This window comes from Acartia tonsa, chromosome 4 (assembly GCF_053477335.1).
Source record: "Acartia tonsa isolate MP-2025a chromosome 4, ASM5347733v1, whole genome shotgun sequence".
Classification (NCBI taxonomy): Eukaryota; Metazoa; Arthropoda; class Copepoda; order Calanoida; family Acartiidae; genus Acartia; species Acartia tonsa.
This window is the reverse complement of record NC_137263.1, coordinates 50,133,972-50,156,887: the sequence shown is the minus strand read 5'-3', so window position 1 is coordinate 50,156,887 and position 22,916 is coordinate 50,133,972.

Below are 22,916 nucleotides of genomic sequence, written 5' to 3'. Positions count from 1 at the left end.
TCATGGCTGATATTTAGATATGCTCCATAATGCATGAATGTTGTCAAGAAAAACCAGAAGTCTAGCATTAATAGCGGATGAGTAAATCTCATTTCCTTCATTCATAAGGACTGATGTACGTTCTTATTGACGGGTGGTCGGACAGACATAGTTGATAATAGAGTATATTTGCTACTAAAAGTGATGATAACCTGTTGGGGGACGTCTATATCTAATTATTGAAAACTTTTGTTTTTAGTATAAGATATCAGATACATAAACTTTATGTATTTTTTCCTTATTCTTTCTTGTTAATAGATGAAAATATGTTCGAAATAACCAAAAAAAAACGATGAAAAGCCAAGCTCTTATCAATAAAGACAATGATAAAAACGCAAACGAAAATAATGTGATCATAATGTCACTGTATATTATTGTTGATGTATTTTTGTCAGAGAGGGACGTTAGTCTGTTTATTACACTAGTCCCCAAACTTTTATAATAATGTTTTTTTTATTCGTTGGCTTAACAACTTTGGGGACTTTTAATTGAATCTTTGACCTTTTGGTTCATTTTGTTGCCATCAAAATCATTGATAATTTTTTTTATAATCATTGGTGAAGTAAAGCAATTTATCAGCCATCGTCTTATCCCTTTCGATCCCTGTTTTTTTTAGTGGAAATATGCCTAATTTGCTCTGAAGGTCACATACATATAGTTTTCTGTGGATACTTTTCTTTGCCTAATTGACCATATGTACAAACAATAACACATCTAAATATTAGAAGCAGCGTATAGTGTCTAATAAAAAATGACGTCATACAATACAAATGACCAATGATAGACCCAGTATACATTATAATTGACCAATGGTAAAATATATACTGGCCTATCATTGGTCATTTATATTTGTATGACGTCACTTTTTATTAGGCCCTAAAAGCTACTTCAAATAGCAATGCTATAAAAATACTATGAGCTTATAAAAAAACACTCTCAATCGACCAATTACGCGATGAGATGATGAAAAAGTTACTTTTGTGATTCCTGTAAAATAAGATATGATTTAGAACATATAACTGTTACTAAAAAGCCTGCCCGTCCATTTAAAACATGCGTATTTTATACTTTTTTTTATATATTTTCTTTGTATGATATTATCCTATTGATCTGATTTTTGAAACAACAATTTCTATGACAAAAAGGTACAATATTATTGACGAAGCGATCTCTATAATCAAGTCCTAAAAATGTAAGTATAAACTTAAACAGAATCCGGTATTTCTGCAACAAGTTTCTTGACAATTTGGTTCACACTTTTTAATCAATATTCTGTTTATTAAGTTTTCTTAAGTGTTCATGTACGTTTGTCCTACTATTTCAGAGCTTCGCTTTTATGTATGTTGTCATCCTTGTTTATATTTATTTTATTCCGTCCATATTTCTATAATGGTAGAAACCACAAGAACAACTTCCGGTGGCTTGGACACCTTTGTCCTACATATATACTAAGGGATCTAAAGGGATAAGAGAATGGCATAAAAATTGATGTACATCACTAATGATGATACACAAAATAATCCCTTCTGTAGATTAAAATTAGTGGTTGAAACGTTTGAACGCTCAACTTAATTAACCAACCAAACAAAATTCACTAAAGTCTCAAAGTTGTTAAGCCAACCAAAATGAGAAAATTGTATTATAAAACTTTGGGGACTAGTGTAATAAACAGCCCATTGTCCCCTCTCTCTATGAGACATAATGCAGAGGAAATCAATATAGCATATGCAGTGATCAGGATAAATATAGGGACTGGACCAGTAGGATGCAATGAGTATGTGGTCAATGGTGTGTGTGTGTGTGTGTGTGTGTGTGTGTGCGTGTGAGTGTATGTGGGTGTGTGGGCGTGTGTATGTGTATGTGTGTATATGAAAGTGAAATGTAAATATTCCGCCAAGTTTAATACTTCCGGCTTACATATTAACCGAATTCACAAATTTTAGTGAAAAAACTACCTATTTTTGCAAGGGAGGTGGGAAACCCAATACACACTTTTAGAGGGATACGCTTTAACCTACATCCTTGGGGCAATATTTACTTGATTTTTTTTATGATTATTGTCACTCATTTTCTGTCAATTAAACTAAACTTAAACCAAAAAATATTCTACCGAAACAGCTGAGAAATAAAAATAGGTAAATCGGTTCAGAATTATACTAAAATATACCAAAAAACCTATGTTTTCAAATGTGTCCTGTTCTAAAGTTTGTATCGGATGTAAGACTGCATATTATTTGTGTTTGTTGATTTTTGTGGGAAATTTAGGATATTATCATTTATTAGTAGCGAAGCTACTCTATAATTCACTTTGTCCGTCCGTCCGTCAGTCAGTCCGTAACGCTATGGGGGAAATGGGATTTACTCAGCTCCTATAAAAGATAGAATGCTGAAATTTTTTGACAACATTCCCATCATTAAGGAGCACAATTGACTATAAAACATCATTGGCGTTCGGACCGATTTTTAGCAGGTTTTAGGCTATTTTTATATTTTTCACATTTTTCTCCATATCTTCAGTGTTTATGGTCCGATTTTCAAAATTTTTTCAGTCACAGATATCAAAATTAAATTTCCCGTCGTTTAAAGGAACAACCATAAAGCCAGACTGCCTTTTTATCAGGTTTTAGGCTATTTTTATATTTTTCACATTTTTCTCCATATCATCAGTGTTTATGGTCCGATTTTCAAAATTTTTTCAGTTATAGATATCAAAATTAAATTTCCCATCTTTTAAAGAAAACAATCATGACGGCTAGACTGCCTTTTTAGCAGGTTTTAGGCTGTTTTTTTTTTATATATTTAACATTTTTCTCCATATCTTCAGTGTTTATAGTCCGATTTTCAAAATTTTTCAGTTATAGATATCAAAATTAAATTTCCCGTCTTTTAAACAAAGTAACCATGACGGTCAGACTGCCTTTTTAGCAGGTTTTAGGCTATTTTTATATATTTAACACTTTTTTCCATATCTTCAGTGTATATGGTCCGATTTTCCAAATTTTTTAAGTTAAGGATTTAAAAATTAAATTTTTTGTCGTTTTAATAAAACAACCATGACGGCCAGACTGCCTTTTATCAGGTTTTTGGCTATTTTTGTATGTTTTACATATTTCCCCATATCTTTGTTTATTTTGATGCAATTTTCAAACTTTTATGGGATATCAGTATCAAAATAATTTTTCCCATTGTTATGAGCATCTTTAATATAATTTACTTTGACCATCGTTATCATGCAAAATAAAACAAGGTTTCATGTTTATTTTATCCAATAAATCTATTCTTGATTTAAGTAAAAACCTTTTAAATCTACCTGTACGTATTCCCATCAACGATTTTTTGTGCTTCGCTACTTATGGATGTTGTCATCCTTGTTAATAAATATTTCCATATATCCTGTTTTCTATTTATGTTGATGGTAGTGCAGCTGTTATATAATTTACATATTCTAGTATCTCTTTTAATTATTCTTAACTAAACTTTAGTTTAGTTACTAAAGTATAACTGAAACAAGGATGCCAACATCTATGAAAGCAAAGCTCTGAAACAGTAGGACCAACGAACTTTATCTCTTGTAGAGTGTCAGAACTGAATAAGCAGAATATAAATATATAAGTTTTAACAAAATTGTACGTAAATTTGTTGCAAATTTTTAAAATGCAGGATACCATTTAAAAGATATACTTACATTTTTAGGACTTGATTATAGGGATGTTTCACTTTTAATTTTGTACTTTGTTGTCCTAGGAATTAGTATTCTAAAAATCAGATATATGATAATTATATCGGTTTAAATTTTTTTACAAAAAAAATATAATCAACATGATTTATATGAACGTATGGACATTCTGGTAACGATTATAGAGTTAGTACGCTTTTTAATTTGTACCTAACTGTTATAGGAATCATCATACAGAATTTTAAATTGATAAGACAATTATAATTTTATTTTATGTTTTCCTTTTAGTCAAAACTGTAAATTTTGTTAAGACATTTACTTTTTTGTTTAAATTTGACACAAAAACAATACTTGGCATACACTTTTTACCATTTAATCACTGAAACCTAATAATTACAGCATTTAATCTTTTTGTGCCTAAAGAAAATTAAATTCTACAAAAAGTTGCATTTTCCCCTCTTATTCTTATCAACTTAGATTTTTGTGATTATGTGACCCTTAAGATCTCTTAAACTATCTCTATTTGGTAAGTCTTTGATATCTGGTGAAAAAGACTTGATTTGGTTTTCATGAGAATCTCCATCAATAACAAAAATAGTTTGTTTGTCTTTTTTGCAGGTATTTTTAATAGTTTAAAATTGAAATAATTTTTTTTCAAGACTTCCATTCCGTTAATATTCAATAGGTATCCAATGTTTTATCAATGCGTTTTTTTCATTCGTGGGCTTAAAAATCTTGGGTCCTTTAATAAAATCTTGATTCAATAAAGCTGTATCAAAACTTTGTAAATAAAAAAATCTAATTGGCATAATCGATCACTTTGTAAATATAACATGTATTGATAAATTAAAATTCTCAATATTTTCTGGTATAATGAATTATTGATAATAAAAGAAGCTACTTGTGGCTGGCTAGTTTCAGGGATCTAAAGGGAGAAGACAATAACCAATAAATTGATGTACATACATCCTCAATGATAATACATAAAATTATCCTTCTGTAGTTTACAATTAGTCGTTTAAACGTTTGGACACTGTACTTAATGAACTAACCGATCAGAATTCTATAAAATTTCCAAAGGTTGTTAGGCCAACGAATAAGAAATCATTATCATAAAATATTGGGGACTAGTGTAATAAACAGCCCAATGTCCCCTTCCTCCCTGGGCTAGTTAACCCCCCGCCATTTTTTCTGTCTGCTTCAACGGGGTGGAAAATGATCTAGGTTTTTACAATGGCAACTTTTTACCATTAATATGGATTTTAAAGCACGTAGTTTCTGAAAAGTAAATCCTTTTAGAAAATACTCTACATCTCCCCCCTGGCTATCACCCCCCCCCCCCCCGGTAGTAATCTCTCTTTTCTTTCTATATACTTCCTCTTGCATAGTATTGTCTATTTCTAAAGACACCATGGGCTAAAATTTGAAAAAAAGTTAAAGGAAAAGGTAATACGAGAAAAAGGATATTATGCAAAAAGTAAGGGTTGATAGCCTTGGTCAGTCAAAATGTATACTGGCCTGTCGTTGGTAACTTAGTCTATGTATAGGCCTATCATTAGTCATTTGTTTTGTATGGCGTCATTTTTAAAGAGCTTCAAATGAAAAATTCATAAGTTTTTTTTACCTTAACTTTTTGGTTTGTATGCCACAGTGTGTGTAAAGTAAGCTAGCTAGCCTGCTGAGTTTAGTTGAAACCTTTACAAATACATCTAACCTCTAACTTTTTGGTTTGTATGGCATAGTGTGTGTAAAGTAAGCTAGCCTGCTGAGTTTAGTTGAAACCTTTACAAATGAAGCGTAAATGAGAAGTTTAACAATAATACTCGAAGCAGATGTAACCAGGGCTCCTCACAACTTTCTAGTTACAGTTTTTACAAATTTATTGCTGCTTTGTCAGGTGCGCCAGTTTAAAACTTGTTTTGAGCATGTTGTAGCTTTATGCCTTCCGGAAAGATAAAGTCTATAACACGTCAAATAAGTGTTGAATAAATAATTTTCCTCTTGAAATATTTTCAAAGTTCTTTTTTGGCACATTTTTCCATAATTCATCCCCAGCTTTATTTTGGGCATCCTCTACATTTTTTTTATTCTTTTAAAAAATATCATTCTTACCCAAAAATTGTGGAGCAATTGGTCCAGCCGTTTAAAAGATCTCACTGAAAATACATACAGACATCATAATATTTTAGTATATATGATTTAGCCCTTAGCTTCTAGGGGCTTTTGTTTAGAAGATGAAATAAAATAAAAATTACCTAAATCCATATTATGTTACACAAAATGCTTCTCTTAAAAACATAGCCAGATCTGACTGCCTATTACCGAAATAAATTGCTTCACAGAAAAAAAACCTTACTAATTTACAGTATAGGATTTACTAGTGGCTCGTCGGTAGCCTCTCAGGGCTTCGCCCAATTAAGTAATAGAGTTTTCTAAAAGCTATTGAGAAAACCACAAGAAAATAGCTTAAAACCACCGCATGACCAGTAGGTATATCTCTAAAGAGTAGAGCTCGATCGGTAAAGCGGTTAACAAATCTTAAGCTTCAAATGGACCAACGGATAGACAGACATCATTCTACTTTGTATTATAGATAAGTTTCCAAATATTGTTTAAAAACTGTTCCACGTCTAGATATTGAATATAACAAATTGTAATTGCAGGTTATTAGTCTCAGCTCAGTCATTCCATCCATACAAACCTTAAATCATCCATAATCTAATAATATTTTACACTATTTTCAAAAGCGAAGCTTTTCTATAATTATTGATAGTTCGTAGGTCCATTTAAAACATGTTGCCTTTTAACCTTTTTAACAATAATTTTTTTATGTGATGTAATTATCATCTGGTTTTTTTTAAAATACTGATTCCAATTACAACAAGGTACAAAGTTTCAAGCGAAGCAACTCTATAATCAAGTTCTAAAAATGTAAGTATACTGGTACACTTAAACGCAATCATTTGCAGAACCTTTATTATTAAATGACTAAGAAACTCAATATGCCATAAGATTTTTACATTGTATCTGTTTTAAAGTCTAGTATTCTTTTTTCCTTCAATTTAGTGTTACTGCGCTTCTTTTGAAATGGTTGACAATTTACATTTGAAATCCAAAGAGTAGTGGAGTGTTTGATTCTAGGGATCTAAAGGGATAAGACAATTGCTGATAAATTAATGTACATACCTAATGATAATTCACAAAACAACCCCTCTGTTTAGTGGTTAAAAATTAATAAATCAACCAATTTTAAAATAAATTAAGTCCCCAAAGTTGTTAAGCCAACAAATAAGAAAACGCTATTATAAAACTGTCGGGACTAGTGTAATAAACAGCCTATGTCCCCTTTCTCTCTGGTTTGAATCCTTGTATTTGTCTGCCACATAAAAACTTGCTATCGAGGTGCTTTATTCGGATACCACATAAAGCTGTATGATAAAATATCGAGAAATATGTTATTCATCGAAGCATAAAAAATGTTCATAGCTGAGCTTTTGTAGGTGTTAATTTGTGCGTGTTGTATTTATGTGTGTATGTGTGTGTGTGTGTGTGTGTGTGTGTGTATGTGTATGTGTGTGTGTGTGTGTATGTGTGTGTGTGTGTGTATGTGTGTGTATGAGTGGGTAACCACCAGATTTCCTTTTCACGGATTATCTGCGGATCAAAAACTTATTACAAAAAATTTGGATGAATTATAATATTTTTAAATCCCGATCATCAATATTTAATGCATATGATTAACTCAAAACAAGGACAATTATGTCTACTAACTAGTGTCTCAATGATTAAAATAATAAAATTTACTTTTAATGTAACTACCATAAAATTTCGTTAGGAGGATTCTTTTAAAAGCAGAATCCAGACAGACATACAGGGGGACATCGTTTTACTTTGTATTATATAAGGGGTTCTCCCCAAACATAAAATCTATTTAAATAGCTTGAAACCGTCCAAAGAATTTGATTTGACAAACCATTCTATGACAACCTGCGACCCTGGCATCCGCAAGTCATTGGGGAGGTGATGAGTTTGAATCTCGGTTCAACACTGCGTCATAACTAAAGACGTTGAAATGGTTCCTACTGCCTATCTGATCCTAGACAGATTAAAGGGAATGCCTTGGCCCAAAACCGGCGCAACTCATTACCATGCACTTCTTTAGGACTTCTAGCCAATGGTCCTGCAATCTAAAAGTTCTTAGTTATCCTGGGTTGTTGAATGTGACCTTAAAGTGTCATGGACAGCAGCCTCGCCCTGAATTAATTGATCCGTACCTATCCTGGGACAAATGTGAAGCTTTCCTTACATAGGAACTTATTCAGCTCAGTGGTTGGCGGGATCTTAATGGGCAAATAAATCTTACTTCTTTATCTTTATATTATTACTACATTAATAGATAATGCTAAATAGTTTTTTTGTTCTAAAAAATCGGGTATAGTCCCTTTCGTGGCCATGCCTCTTAAGGGGCGTTTTGTCGTATTTTCAGTAGCTTTTCTCCTATTTCTAGACCATGGGGGGCCCCTAACCCTGCGGGGTAATCCCCTAACCCAATATATCCTAACCTAACCTAAAATAACATATAAAAAGCTACTGTGAAAAATATGACGAAACACCCCTTAAGAGGCGTTGCCACGAAAGGGACTATATCCGAGAGATCTTTATAAATAGTAATACCGATAATTCGATAATTATTTGTTAATTGCGGGTATATGTATGAGAGACCAAACCTTAAAAAAAAAGTAAATGCCCTTAGGAGTATCGTGAGAACTAACCATTTGTTTCAACTAATCTCAACTATACACTACAGCTCAGCATCCTCTCACAATAAAGTTATTAGTTATTGAGGAAATAACTACAATATTTGGCCACTTAAAAGGCTAACAAGAAAGACAATATAGATATCTGATAAAACAAACATGACAACATCCATTAGTAGCGAAGCACAAAATCTGTTCTGAAATAGACAAACGGACAAAGTGATTTATAGAGATAACCAACCAGAGTATTTTCCTCTAGCTTTGTGTGGGCGGGGGGGGGGGGGGGGGGGGGGGTTCAACATAATATTCTAGAACCACTCTAAAATATTCATATACATAAACCAAGTCGGATCAGCATTTTTTTATATCTTTAACTTCAGACAATAAAAACATTACCACTTTAAATTAACACTAGCGGCTTCGCCCTCCTAGCCTTTGCGTGATCCTTAGCTACATACAAACAACTACTACTTTGTAATTAATATAGCTCTTCAGGAATTAAAACTTTTTGTCCATTATTTTATCTTTATTATTCAAAAAAGCTAAGCTGGAGCTCTTCTAAAATTAAGACCTGAATGTGTAGTTAGTCAACACCCATCACTTCCTCCTTTTATCCCCCCCCCCTCTCCACCCCCCTAAACTTACATGGTCCAGAAGTAGTGTTTATGCATAAAAGTTAAAAGTTTAACATATTTCTCCTGTATTATAAATCAGAGAGAGATGGGACTATGGGCTGTTTATTACACTAGTCCCCAAAGTTTTATTATAACGTTTTCTTATTCGCTGTCTTGACATTTTTGGAGACTTTAGTAAATTTTGATTGGCTGATTTATCAGGTTAATTGTTCAAGTTTCAACTACTAATTTTAATCTAGAGAAGGGTTAATTATCATTATTTGGATGTACATCAATTTATCAAAGATATATGTATGTGCTGATTTTAAAAATTGTTTGGTTGTATGAACACTCACTTCAGCTTTTAATAGAATATAGATTATTCTCACGATGTTATTAATGAAAAATTTTTCATTTAGATCAATGATTTACAGCTCAATATATAGCACAGATACTCTATAATTTCAAATGGCTGAACGTCCGTTTGTCATTCAATAAACAGTAACATATAAACGTCTGTTTGTTTATCATACAATGTCTTTTAACAGCTTTAAAAGATTTAAAATACTTGAATAAATCGTCATATAGAACTAAAACAATTATTCTTTTTTATGATAAACCTCATTTTGAACAGAATGAATACTGTTCTTTTTATTAAGCATATTTATTAGCTTGTTATTGCTGCGCTAGTTATGGCCGTTTTTGTTTTTATTATACTATGAGAACAATTATACAATAGTTATTACCAATAAATATTGAATTGACAGAATTTAATATTGATTCGGCGATTTTCCTTAATTTGCCTATTCGAAAACTTAACCCTCACCCTATTTTTAATTAAAAATAAGGGTGGGGTATTTTTTGTGTATAATTGTTTTACAATAGGCTAGGTTAGGTTATATTGAGAACAAGCAAGCCCCGCTTGGTTCGGGCATTGCAGGTATAGGTCTCACCAGGGATGTAAAGGGATAAGACAATGGCCAAAGTACATCCACAATGATAAAACGACAAATTACCACTATTATAGATTACAAATTGTGGTTGAAACGTTAGGTCACTTAATTTAATGAACCAACTAATCAAAATTCCTAAAAGTTGTTAAGCCAACAAATATGAAAACATTAAAAATATTGTAAAAATTTTATTATATAGAGAGAGATAAATGCGAGATTGTGTGATCAGAAGGATTTTGCTATGCAGAAGGACAGACATTTGAACAGACACACTCTTTAATGGAGTAAATTCACTATTGGGAACAAAGTTTAAAAACAATGAATATATTGCACTCACAGTTTCTATAAAGCATCTGTATCTAATCCTAATGAATAACAAGAACGTTTATGTTCATGACAAACTGATATTATTGAAAAAGAGAAAATTCGAGTTTGTTTTATTAAAATTTAAAATAAAATGTTATTTTTGTCGTAGATTATATATAGCTTATCAAATTTCCGATTTTAGATTTTTATGTGACATAAACGGACTAAGGGCAGTTAGAAATGTCATAGTTATATAAAAGCTTCTCTCCTAAAAATACGTCTGGGTTATGCTTTTCATGCATTGTATGTGACATGAATATATTGAATAATTTTTGACCTTTCTATATATATTTTTTTTAAACGTAAAAACAGGCATTGTTTTTGGTTGGTTGGTCTGTTTTTTTACGAACGCAATAGTGATGAGGACAAAGTAATGAGGACAAAGTGCGTCTTACAGACAGGATTTGGGGCAGAAGATTCTTCCTGTATGGTTTGTTTTTTGTTAAATGTGACCTGGTTCTTTTTTGTAAAAATTTACAGATATTTGTCCAAAAAATCATAAGATTATTTGATTTGAAAGGAATCTTCATCTCCTGACATTTTTTTATATCTAGTCCTATATCCATCACGATTGGCTGAACATATTTATTATTAAAGTGCTTGGATTAACTTGAAAAGTAATTGTTAACCCGTTATCCGGCCTAATCAGGAGTCCTAATTCTTCCTTCCCTACTGACGTTGTAATTTACTAACGTACAGACCTGAATTATAAAAAGCTTTATTTTCAAAGATCTAACATATTTTTTTCAAATAATTTAATATTTTTACATTATTTGCTCTTTGTAATAAGAAAATATGTATATACTTTTTATTCAAAGGCAAATGTGTATTTTTAAGCTTACTCTTTTCATAAACAGAAGATTAAAGTGGGACAAAGGATGAAAATTTTTCAAGCCATCCATTCAGCCCAGGGAGGAAGGGGGACATTGGGCTGTTAATAACATTGGTCCCCAAAGTTTTATAACAACGCTATCTTATTCGTTGGCTTAACAAGTTAGATGACTGTACTGAAGTTTGATTGGTTGGTTCGTTAACTTGAGTGTTCAAATGTTTCAACCTTTAATTGTAATCTACAGAAGGTTATCTTCCATTGTCTTATCCCTTTAGATCCCTGCATTCAGCCTGACAAATAGCTAAACTCTCATCACATAAAGTAGAATTAAGGACAAAGCATTCAGGCTTTATGTAAATAAAGTTTTTAAAACTGAGGTTTTTGTATAATTAGGGTCGGCCCGTCTGTCCGCAACGGTTAGCTCTTTTCGTTAATTTAGACATGTTGGAAATGTCCTATCGATTTTAAACTTTGCATGATGATTTCTATTACAGTTAGGTATGATTTAGAAAGCGTAGCAAATCTATAATTGTTACTAGAAAGTCCGTACGTCCATTTAAAACATCCTGATTTTTTACTTTTTGTCAACAATTTTTCATGTGATATAACTATCCAATTCTGATTTGTGAAATACTGTAGTCATTCTTTTAATTAGAGTACATGCTATAAAACTCACTTGGTCGGTCTGTCCATCTGTAGCAACACTCCTAGCGAAGTCAGCTTGGTAATTTACTAAAAATATTTACATAAATGATACATTTGATAAGAATGTAACCATTACTTTAAGAAAAGATAAAAAGTATTATTTTGCAAAAAAAACTTTTGGTTAAGATGTATTTCAGACAATTCATAACTTTGCCTTTTAGTTTTGTTATTATATTTTTAGCTTCGCTTCTGTGATCGTTGTTGCATCCTTGCTTTAATTCTTTTTTATATATATTTACATAAAGAATCTTTGATTTATATATTCTATTCATAATATAAATATCTTCGCCCCTAGTCTTTAGGGGAGTTAGGATGAGGTCAGCCAATAGTTTGAAACCACCAAAGACATAATAAAGCTTTCCTGAAAAGCACAACCCATGGGGACCGTCAATTTCAAAGTTACTACTTTACTTTACTCGCCCTTAAGCTTCCCCTTAAATTGAAAATTCAATCAGCTTAGTAATTATTAAAATCTTCAGCTACAGACAAAAAAGTATTGATAAATTCGCCTTTTTTATAGCAAAACTACTTTTTAAGTGTTCTAAATAATATACTAAATTATAAATAATGAACAGTGCTTGTATCGATATAATTTAAATAAAAATACTGAACAGTGCTAGTAATAATATAATTTAAATATAAATAATGAACTTGTCTAAAGAATAATGACTGAAGAGTAATAATATTCAACCACTAACCATAAATAAGACAAGGATAATTTTGTACATAAATAGCGAAGTCATAAATGTTTTTTCTTGTTTTTCTTTCTTCATATTATGACAAGTTTTTACATTAATCCTATCAATATTAAAGTATGCCATTTTTGTTAATATATACTATCTATACTTAAACCAAGAGAGGGAGGGGTAATTGGGCTGTTTATTACACTAGTTCCCGAATTCTTTTTTCTTATTCGTTTGCTTAACAACCTTGGACTTTTACTGAATTTTGATCGTTTTGTTCATTTGATTAGGTGTCCAAACATTTCTAACACTAATTGTAATCTAAAGAAGGGGTAATTATGTGTATCATCATTGGGGATATACATCAATTTATCGGCCATTGTCTTATTTATTCCTTTAGATTCCTAAATTGATACTAAAAGAGTTCTTTCTAATTTTACGATATTGTGATTTCCAGCGTTAGGTTGGACCGTCAGACTGCCGAACGGATTATCCGGAATGGCTTAGCAAAAGAGTAGCTACGCTCCTAAAAAAGAAAGATTTAGTTGCTTCATCCTAAACTTGAACCAGATGTTTGGTAAATATAAATTTGATTTGTTACTTCATGTGCTGACTACTCACTACATCCCAGGGAGCTAAAGGGATAAGACAGTGGCCGATAAATTGATGTACATCCCCAATGATGTTACACAAACTCACACCTTCTGCAAATTACAATTAGTTGCTGAAACTTTTGGACACTCAACTTAATAAACTAATCAAATCAAAGTCCCCAAAATTGTCAAGCCAACCAATAAGAAAACCTTATTATAAAACTTTGGGGACTAATATAATAAACAGCCCAATGTCCTCTCCCTCCCTGACTACAACCAGTTCCAAATATATCAATTCTTCTTCCAAAGCAAAGCTTTTCTGCAATCAAATTTTATCCGTGCAACAATTATTCATAAATTTAGTGCTGCTTTGATAAGTTTATTCGTTTAAAGATTTTATAGAGTACTAGCGGCTTCGCCCCTAGCCTCTAGGGGCTTTGCCCCAAGAGGTTTAATCACCCAGTTTTTCGTATTTTAGATTTAAAAGAAAAATTTTAAAAAAAAATTGGAGGGGGGGGAGAATTTTTTTTTGGGGGGGGGGTGTAATCGACCCCACTATTTCAATTTTAGTTCTAAAAAGAAAAAAAAAATTTTTTTTGGGGGGGGGTATTTTTCATTTTTGGGGGGGTTGGGGGTGTCCCACCCCCCAAGAAAATAGTTATAAACCTTCCCGGGACCTATGAGAAGCTACCCTGTAAAGGGGAACCCGATCGGTTCAGCGGTTAGCGAGATCCATCGCTACAAACAGACAGACAAACAAACTGACAGACATCGTTCTACTTTGTATTATAGATAGAGATTGCTTTACTATAACTCCATATGATTTATTTCAATCCTTTCTTGATTCTATATTTTGTTTTTGTTTTTAGATCCACATTATAATTTTCTACGATTCAATTTGTGTACGATTTTCTAAGCTTCGTTTTAAATATTTTAATCATTCCTGCTTAAAAACTATTTTCTCATTCATTCAACAAAATTGATTTTTTTCAATTTAATACAAAATATTATGATATTATTTGATACTAAATTTAGGTTTTAAATTAGCATATAAAACGGCTAGTTGTTTCATGTTTAATATATTGTTTCATAATGCCATAAATAATGTTTCTAATGAAACTAACATGAAACCTGATTGTATTAATTCAGTGACCCTTAAGATTGTTCTAAAGGGTTAACCCATTTTAAAATAATTTAATGAAAGGTATAGTAGTTTTATTCAGGGCTCGTAAGCCGCACGTCAGCCGCCGCCTGAAAACCTCATAGACATCAATCTTTTACAAAATTAAAAATAAGCTGCAAGTCTAAACCTGACCAAAATATCCCTCTGTTCATAAAAATTTTCAAGGCATTCAAAGTGTTTAAATATGAGGCTTAGTCGCGGCTAACGAGCCCTGGTTTTATTTCATTTTTTAAAACTGTAAATGTAATGTAAAATGAAGCGATTTTTTTAATGTTTATATACATTTCTCTTTTCTTATATAATCAGAGAACTATTTTAACAACTGCAACTTTGGCATCCGACACATATATTTTTGGGGAGGTCAGTTTTTTTTCTAGGGACAATTTCTTCTGGGAGGATGGTGGAACCCTTCTAAAAAAAACCTTTCAAAGACCTATAAAAAGCTATATTTTAAAGGAAAACCATAACGGTTCAACGGGTACCAAAATCCTTCAGTACAAACATACTAACAAACATCAGGTTACTTCTACATGAGGATATTAAGCAATATCAAAAATAAAGTTTTCAAAAAGTTTACTTGTAATCCAAGAATTAAATTTTTTTCTTAAAAAGCTCTAATTGTCCTCTTGTAATATAATGTGGATGGCTTAGGAGTCAAAAAATATAAAAAAAAGGGAGGGGAGTTTAAGGGGGTAAATGATAGTATTATAATATAAAATGGGGTAGGATTTAAAAAGGTAAAAATGCAGGGTGGGTTAAGATACTATTAAATGTATGAGTGTGAGCAAGGAGGGAGGGGACATTGCACTGTTAATTTAACTAGTCCCCAAAGTTTTTAATATCGTTTTCTTATAAGTTGGCTCAACAACTTTGGGGACTTTTATTGAATTGAATTGAATTGGTAGGTTCATTCAGTTGAGTGCCCAAACGTTTCAACCTCTAATTTTAATCTACAGAAGGGTTAATTTTGTGTGTCATCAACGGGGATGTACATCAATGTATCGGCCAATGTCTTATCCCTTTAGATCCCTGTATTGAATATGTGTGAGTGTGACAGATAGAGGTGAAGTGTTAAACCATAAATTTTGGAATTAAAGTAATAAAAAAGATTAGGGAAGAATTTGAGTTTATTGTGTTTATGTATCTTCAAACCCAGTTGGTTAGTTTTCTCATACTTTACAAATAATAATTTAAGAATTTTTATGTTATTTGTTTTATTGGTGGTTTCGCCCCTTTGTTCATTTTTGAAGCACTTTATAGTGCCTATAACAAATCACGTTATACAATACAAATGACCAATGATAGGCAAATACACAGACTAAATTACCCATGGCAAGGTAGTATGCAATTCAATTGACCAATGATAGGCCAGTAAGACGTCATTTTTTATAGGCACTACAAAAGGTTCTTCATTTTTAAATTACGACTTTGCATACAAACCATGAACAAGAAAAGAAAGGTACTGATTTTATTTAAAGATAAAGATAATAATTTATTAAATTAAAATCATTACAAAGTTTATTTTGCATTACAAATTATTTCATGCACAGATATGTGCATTCTTCAGATGCTAAATATCAATTAACTAAATAAAAAATTATCTAATGATAAAAAATATTTGAGGAAAATTATTTACAAAAATATTCAAAGATTTTGTACAAAAGTATTTGGAAGATTTTTTTTACAAAAATTATTTATATTATTGTTTTCTTTTTAGATCCTTTTTAGATCCTAGCATAACGTTTTGAATGAAATAAGCAGAAAGTAATGATTTACATTCATATTTACCTTGTATACAACTATCTGTAATACATAATACAGTAATAATCAGAAAGGGAGGGGACAATGGGCTGTTTATTACACTAGTCCCCAAAGTTTTATAATAACGTTTCTTAATCGTTAGATTAAAAACTTTTGGGAATTTTGCTTGGTTGGTTCGTTTAGTTGAGTGCTGAAAAGTTTCAACCAGGGGCGTCCAAGCTTTTTTTTTTTGGGGGGGGGGGGGAAATTTTTCTAAGGGGGGGTAAAATTTTTTGGGGGGGGTAATTTAAATTTTATTAAATATATAGTATTAAAAATGCACGCGAAGTGCGCAAAAATTTTTTTTATTAGAGATTTTTTATTTTGGGGGGGGGTATTTATCCCCCCAAAATTGTTTGGGGGGGGGTAAATACCCCCTCCTAAATGGTTGGGGGTGCCTACGGCAACCCCAGGGTAGCGGTAAACCTTAAATGAAAATTTTTTTTTTGGGGGGGGGGGTAATCGCCCCATTACCCCCCCCCCTTGGACGTCTATGGTTTCAACCACTAATTGTAATCTATAGAATGGGTGATTTTGTGTATCATCATTCGGGATGTACATCAATTTATCGGCCATTGTCCTATCTCTTTAGATCCCTGAATAATAATACAAGATATGATAATCCTACCATAAATAATAGATGAATTTATTACATGTATCTACATATGTCTGAATGGTTCTATATGTTTTATCTTTTTATGATCTTTGTAAAAATATAAATGCACCTTCATGATTAATTCTAGCTATTTAAGCCAAAATCAGCAGTTACCATGATAAACAGTTTCAGTGAACGGCATTCGCTGCTTTTAAAAAATCCGCAGTCGAGATATTAAACATTTTCAATAAAACGTAAGAATAATAGTTATCTATCGCATCGCATTACAGACAATTTTCTGCGGATAGGAAAATGAACAATTATTACAGTTTAGTTGGCCCTATGGGGCAGTAGTCCCTTGCCAACAAAGCTTAGATTTTTATTTATTCTTGGAAAATTAACTGTAGTACTATACGGTACATGATTTTTCCATATGGCTTAGAACCGGTTCTAATCCAGCGGATAATAATCGGTTTAAAAGCAATACGGAAAAAATAGATTTTATAATAATTGACCTCATTGACAAAAATGAAAGTGAAGTGTAGAGTAGCTGCGCTAACAATAAAATATAAATAATTTCCATGTATAATATGCCTACCACAGCACTGCCTACCCCTAGTGCAAAATAGTGGAAGAAATTTAGTAAAATCATAGAATTTCATCGCATTCTATCAACGAAAGAAAATTCATCATTTTTAAGCAAATTGCATTAAAATATGTAGCTCAGAAATAACATGAACAATAAGTCATGGGATTTTCAGGTTTATTTTTTGTTCGTATACGTGTTTTAGGGTTTGTTGACTGACGTAAAGCAAGTTCAGACAAACGATATAAAAGATCTTGCGGACATTTGTGTGTTTTAGAGTAGCTTGAAATCTTTTTAAAAACTTTTGGTTCAAGTATCCCGAATGACGTCATATTATGATAGTTCATTATTCGATGGAGCTTCGCTTGCTTATGTACAGTTTAAACGTTAATATTTAGATTGTACATTCTACATTGTACTTTAGTATTCTTGTGTCAATAGTATACAAAATTAGCTGCCTTACAATTCATCTACCTTTATATATGACTAAATTTTGCCTCAACCAAATTTGTCGCATTAGTTTTTATCCATGAAATAAAATTTGTGACAACGTTCTAGTTTTTTTTCCTTATCCATTGGGTATTTTTCCTCAGGGATATAAAGGGATAAGACAATAGCCGATAAATTAATGTACATCCCCAACGATTATACACAAAATTATTCTTCTGTATATTATAATTAGTGGTTGAAACGTTTGGACACTCAACTTAACAAATTACCCAATCAAATGCAATAAAAGTTCCCAAGGTTGTTAAGCCAACGAATAAGAAAATGTTATTATAAGACTTAACAGTGTAGTTAACAGCCCAATACCCCTCCCTCTGAATTTTTCCTAGCTCTTAATTCTTTTTGCTTTTTATGGCTGCGGAATTTATTCCTCTTTCATTTGCCATTAATAGGCAGTCTAGTTTTCTGCATCTTTCATACATCTTTTTTAGTAAAGAAGCTAAATTATGATTAGAAATGTCTGTATTTCCGTTAAATTATAAGCTTTAGAATTGTTCTATCAATTACAAACTTTGCTTTGGAGAACCCGATCTGTTCAGTATTTTGCGAAATCTTAAGCTACAGGCAAAAAAATATTTCTTCTTAAATTAGGATTCCTCTCTTTTTCTATCCCACTCTCTATCTCTCTCTCTGTCTTCCTCTCATTATCACTCTCTCTCTCTCTCTCTCTCTCTCTCTTTCTCTCTCTCTCTCTCATTCTTAAGCTTTTCCCCCATTCAAACTAAATTTACTATTCCCTTTCTAGTTTTATCATTCTAAAAATTTGAAAAAAGTAAAACCTAGCTTGGTCGTAAAATTGATTTTATGTGACACTGGCAACCCCAGCCAACCAAAAGAAGACGAATAACTTTTAAATTTATCTAAAGAAGAAAATTGAATTTGAGCAGAATCTATTCTAGAAAGGATAAAAATAAGAAACTAGGTGAGGGGATTTTACCAAAATTAGATTTAAAACTTTTTTATGTTTAGAAGTCTAATTATTATCCTAATGTTAGAATATTTCTAGCTTGCATACAAAATAGTATGTATTCCATTAAGATCTTAACAATTTTAAGGAAAGATTGGGTGTCGCGAGTTTTAGGCTATTTTCAGGTGGGGTAGGTCAAGAGAAATGGCACTGAAATGTAAAAAAACCAATTACATTCTACATATTCTTAAATCAAAAATAACTTCTCTGTTATTTAACAAACTATCTTTATCATTTTATTAAAAAAATACTCTAAAACTCTCTTTTACAATATGGTTTATAAGTTAATTTTTACTTTTTTTTATACTTTGGTTGTAGTCGTTCTGGTTTCCATTAGTTTGATTTGTTGTGCTAATAATGGATATATTATTACTTGGATCTTACACCAGATTTTCATGCTCTTTAATAAAATGTAACTTGCAGCGGGCTAAAATAACGATTTTCCCCTTTTAGCCCTATCTACTCCCCACCTACTGGATGTATAAACTAACCAATAAACGATTTCCATGGTTAGCAGGCTAAATTGTCGACAATTTTTCGCCTGTCATAATATCCACTATATGCCACATCCATTGCATTGTTCTAATATATAAATTAGTGTACGTCCATCATAGATTGTCATGCTACGTGACCAAAACATATTTTAGAGGATTTTTTGGTTTAAATCCTTAACAAGAGGGTATTAGGATTTTACAGGGTTTTGGAGCCAGATTTAATTTTCCAGTATGGCTTTGAAACCGAAAAATATCCGCTGGATAAAAACCGGTACTCAGTCATACTGAAAAATCATGTGTAGCATCGTATTAGTGACAGTTTTCAACGAAAATTAAAATAAAAATCATGAAATTGAAACCATTTTTCAGCCTGGGCCTTCGACCCCTCGGGGCTAAAAAACTGGTTTTTATCTAAAAATTTCTAATTTTGATATCCGCGGAAAGCTTCAATAATACGATGCGATAAATAACTATTCTGTCATAATGTTCAGATTAGAATGGTTTAACATGGTGGTTATAGGTTTCGTGTAGTATAACTTTTTTTATTTCACCACCCCCTCTGCCCCCCAAAAAATTAACCATTAGGCACCCCTAAATAGAAATTACCCCATCTCAGTTTTATACCCCCTCAAAAATAAGCTTGGGCGTCCTTATGTTGATTATATGTCGGCTATCAACTTCTGGATTTATTTGGGTTTACATAAAGTTTTATTTTTAAAAGTGAAGCTTTTCTATAATTAGGGTCGGTCCGTCCGTCCGTCCGTCACTCCGTACGTCCGTCCGTAACGGATAGCTTTTTTCGTTAATTTAGGCATGTTAGAATTGTTCTATCGATTTTAAACTTTGTATGGTGATTCCTGTAGTAGTTAGGTACAATTTAGAAAGCGTAGCAACTCTATAATCATTACCAAAATGTCCGTACGTCCATTTTAAATATGTTGATTTTTTTACTTTTTTAACAACAAATTTTTATATGATCTAATTATCCGATTGATCTGATTTTTTTGTATACTGATTCCTGGGACATCAAAGTACAATATTATAAGCGAAGCAACTTTGTAATTAAGTCCTAAAAATGTAAGTATGTCCATAAACATTATTCTGTATCAATCAGTTTTTCAACAAATTTACTTACAATTTTGCATTGACTCTTATACATTTATATTCTGATTATCCAGTTCTGTGTTATGTCCATTTGTCCTACCGTTTCAGCGCTTCGCTTTTATGCATGTTGTTGGAGATGCGACATCCAAATTTCAAAATTCTTTGAACGTACGAACAAGACTCTTACAGAAATGCTTCGCATCTAGTCCACTTACTTATATTCTCTATAAATTTAACACCATATAAAATTATGATCTAAATAATGATTGACAAGCCATAGTAATTATCGCGCGCACCTCAGGCACAAGACACAATTACTCTGGTCAGCCCTTTTTATGTATTTTTATGCATTTATTAGTCTATTCTTACCAATATAATACCATATATGGGTAATACTAGCCTAATCATGGTAATCTGTATGTGATTGAATATTGTTATATGCTTATATAAAACATCATATCTATTGTTAAAGTAATCATGTAACCATTATGTAATACTAAGTATACCTATAGCCATTGCTTCATTTACGTCACAAGTTCAACATACAAACACTTTATTAAACAGATAAGGACTTAGATCCTGGTAAATAGTTGTTGTTATAGCTTGCACCTCTTAAAATATCTCAGTTATTCATTGACTCTTGAACTATCAAGTTCTCCTGGCTTAAAGGTAATGATCTTAGTTAATTTAGCATGCATTGTAGTTTAAATTTAGGTCCCTTAGTACTTATGTTAGAGATCTAACACTATGCACAATTGGATGCTTTGGACTTAGGGCACTTTTCTGTCCTACACTACTTATGTTTATTATATCCTATCCTGTAAATATTTCATACTTAACTGATTCACTTGTAATGTAAATACACTTTATACAACCATCTTCCTTCTTAAGTGCTTAATATACTTATATGATATAGATCGAACATCCTAACCAGCAATTTATTCTTAGCTTAAAGCAATATAATACTTCGCGTGGGTATTTGTTGAGCTACCACGGGTTCAACCAAATTCGTATTATACTTGTGGGAATAAAAGGAAAAGCATTCTACACTGACGAGCCGACGATGAGAATGTCTATGTGTATTGCAGTAAAAGTAGGATTTAAGTAGTACTCATAGAAGAGCGATCTTTATGCCATAATATTGGACAAGCGCCCCATTCGCACTACCATTGTCATCCTTGTTTCTCTAACACTACATTGTGATTTAAAACGAAACAAGGATGACAACGTCCATAAAAGTGAACTCTAAAATCAGATGGAAGGACAAACGAGCAATAACTCACTTATAATATTGTACTTTGTTGGGTCCTAGGACAAACGCATTAGTCCCAAACGTCGGAGTGGACAAACGAGTGGAGACACTAAATCTAACCTAACCTATTTTAGATTATCTTATAGGTTTTTTATGTGCCCAACCCCTGCGGGGGGCTTGTTTGTACATTCATATCTTAACCTACCCTAATCTGTATAGAAATACTTAATTAAATTAATATTTTAACACTCTTGCGTTTGTCCACTCCGACGTTTGGGACTCCTGCATTTGTCCTGGAACCCTTTGTTGATCTATGAACCATTATTCCAATAATCAGATGAATATGATTATCATATCATCAATAAGTTGTTATCAAAAAAGGGAAGAACAAAAACATTTTTTAAATCCAACTACTTTATTGCATAGAATTGGACAAACTTACAATATTGAATAGGATAGTTGGGGATCTTGAAAACTAAAAATATCTTTAATCAATAAGAATAAAAGTTGGATCTAGTTGGAAACACAAAAGTTTTCCGATAAAAATTTTTAATGTACTGCAAATGCTTTTATGTCCTTATTGTCAACAAACCAAAACTCAGGGATCTAAAGGGATAAGACAATGGACGATAAATTGATGTTTCAAACATGTGTCAAGGTAGATTTTGCAGACAACTGTTTGGCCGTTAGAATGTTTTTAATAAGGAATTGAAGACAGAAGTTTGTCCGCTATGATTTTTTTCAGTTAGCAGTTTGGACGCTATTTGATTTTTCAGTGAGCAGTATTGGACGCTTGACGATCTTTCAGAAATTTGTTTGAAGGACTTAAAGACAGAAGTTTAGCCGCTAGGAGAATTTGTAAACAGCAGTGTGGCCGATGTAAGGTTTTGCTGACAGCAGTTTTGCTGTCAGAAGGATTTAAAACAGCAGTTTGGCCGCTAGAATTTTTTCATATAGCAGTTTGGGCGCTAGAAAGTTTTTATAACAGCAGTTATACCCCAGTTATAAAGATTTCAAGACTGCAATTTGGCTTTTTATATATGAGTCTGTATTTCCTTTACGTTTCTAACTTGATCCTAAAAAAGTTTCTTACAATCTACAATCATCTACATGGAGATTAAAACTTTTTTATATGTCTTCAAACTTCTCAAAGCTGAAAGACAATTAAGTTACTACATTTATTTTCATTTTTTTACATTACAATATTTAT